Genomic DNA, 2,500 nt, shown 5'->3' on the forward strand with positions numbered 1-2,500 from the left:
GCCCAAACCCTTTGAGTGACAAAAAATTAGGTCGCGCCAAAATTGTACCAAGTCGAGCCCCGGTGGGGTCGGGCTTACGTCTTCCAGGGGTTTCACTGGAGCTCAAGGGTGCGAATCACGGTGCTCTTTGCCCGGCCAGCCGCACGCCTCGGTCGGGCAGGCCAGGCGACCGAGTGCCCCCCCTGACCCCCGGAGGTCCGAGAAGACCCGGTCCCTCCCGGGTCCAGCCGGTCCCTCAGGCCCGGGGAGGGTCCCCGGAGCCGGGCAGGGGGTCCTGGGGCCGCCCCGGAGGCTCTCTGGGTCGGGGAACCAGAGTGACAAAATATTAGGTGCCGGAGCTGTGACAAAAAATTAGGCGCCCAAACCCTTTGAGTGACAAAAAATTAGGTCGCGCGAAAATTGTACCAAGTCGAGCCCCGGTGGGGTCGGGCTTATGTCTTCCAGGGGTTTCACTGGAGCTCAAGGGTGCGAATCACGGTGCTCTTTGCCCGGCCAGCCGCACGCCTCGGTCGGGCAGGCCAGGCGACCGAGTGCCCCCCCCTGACCCCCGGAGGTCCGAGAAGACCCGGTCCCTCCCGGGTCCAGCCGGTCCCTCAGGCCCGGGGAGGGTCTCCGGAGCCGGGCAGGGGGTCCTGGGGCCGCCCCGGAGGCTCTCTGGGTCGGAGAACCAGAGTGACAAAATATTAGGTGCCGGAGCTGTGACAAAAAATTAGGCGCCCAAACCCTTTGAGTGACAAAAAATTAGGTCGCGCCAAAATTGTACCAAGTCGAGCCCCGGTGGGGTCGGGCTTATGTCTTCCAGGGGTTTCACTGGAGCTCAAGGGTGCGAATCACGGTGCTCTTTGCCCGGCCAGCCGCACGCCTCGGTCGGGCAGGCCAGGCGACCGAGTGCCCCCCCCCTGACCCCCGGAGGTCCGAGAAGACCCGGTCCCTCCCCGGTCCAGCCGGTCCCTCAGGCCCGGGGAGGGTCCCCGGAGCCGGGCAGGGGGTCCTGGGGCCGCCCCGGAGGCTCTCTGGGTCGGAGAACCAGAGTGACAAAATATTAGGTGCCGGAGCTGTGACAAAAAATTAGGCGCCCAAACCCTTTGAGTGACAAAAAATTAGGTCGCGCGAAAATTGTACCAAGTCGAGCCCCGGTGGGGTCGGGCTTATGTCTTCCAGGGGTTTCACTGGAGCTCAAGGGTGCGAATCACGGTGCTCTTTGCCCGGCCAGCCGCAAGCCTCGGTCGGGCAGGCCAGGCGACCGAGTGCCCCTCCTGACCCCCGGAGGTCCGAGAAGACCCGGACCCTCCCGGGTCCAGCCGGTCCCTCAGGCCCGGGGAGGGTCCCCGGAGCCGGGCAGGGGGTCCTGGGGCGGTCCCGGAGGCTCTCTGGGTCGGAGACCCAGAGTGACAAAATATTAGGTGCCGGAGCTGTGACAAAAAATTAGGCGCCCAAACCCTTTGAGTGACAAAAAATTAGGTCGCCCGAAAATTGTACCAAGTCGAGCCCCGGTGGGGTCGGGCTTATGTCTTCCAGGGGTTTCACTGGGGCTCAAGGGTGCGAATCACGGTGCTCTTTGCCCGGCCTGCCGCACGCCTCGGTCGGGCAGGCCAGGCGACCGAGTGCCCCCCCTGACCCCCGGAGGTCCGAGAAGACCCGGTCCCTCCCGGGTCCAGCCGGTCCCTCAGGCCCGGGGAGGGTCCCCGGAGCCGGGCAGGGGGTCCTGGGGCGGTCCCGGAGGCTCTCTGGGTCGGAGAACCAGAGTGACAAAATATTAGGTGCCGGAGCTGTGACAAAAAATTAGGCGCCCAAACCCTTTGAGTGACAAAAAATTAGGTCGCGCGAAAATTGTACCAAGTCGAGCCCCGGTGGGGTCGGGCTTATGTCTTCCAGGGGTTTCACTGGAGCTCAAGGGTGCGAATCACGGTGCTCTTTGCCCGGCCTGCCGCACGCCTCGGTCGGGCAGGCCAGGCGACCGAGTGCCCCCCCCCCCTGACCCCCGGAGGTCCGAGAAGACCCGGTCCCTCCCGGGTCCAGCCGGTCCCTCAGGCCCGGGGAGGGTCTCCGGAGCCGGGCAGGAGGTCCTGGGGCCGCCCCGGAGGCTCTCTGGGTGGGAGAACCAGAGTGACAAAATATTAGGTGCTCAAACCCTTTGAGTGACAAAAAATTAGGTCGCGCGAAAGTTGTGCCAGGTCGAGCCCCGGTGGGTTCGGGCTCATGTCGGCAACGGATTTCTGAGCAGCTCTTCCAGTGCTGTTGACGGTGCTTCGTGTCCCCATCTCAGACTTCAGCCCAGACTCTGCGCCATGCGGGCCCGGACTGTTTTTCCTCCACCCAGAGCTTGACCGAGAAGCAATCGAAAGCCGCCTTCGGGGGGCCTCCGCCGGCCACCGGCGACAGGCTCCCCCGGTCACACGCGGTTCCGACTGAGAAGCTGGGAAGGAGAAACGTGGTCGTCGTTGGGATGTGTATCCCCTTCTGCCTCTCCTTTTTCCAAAGACGCGCACGGCGAGACCGA

The sequence above is a fragment of the Synchiropus splendidus genome, chromosome 1, assembly GCF_027744825.2.
Source record: "Synchiropus splendidus isolate RoL2022-P1 chromosome 1, RoL_Sspl_1.0, whole genome shotgun sequence".
Taxonomy (NCBI): domain Eukaryota; kingdom Metazoa; phylum Chordata; class Actinopteri; order Syngnathiformes; family Callionymidae; genus Synchiropus; species Synchiropus splendidus.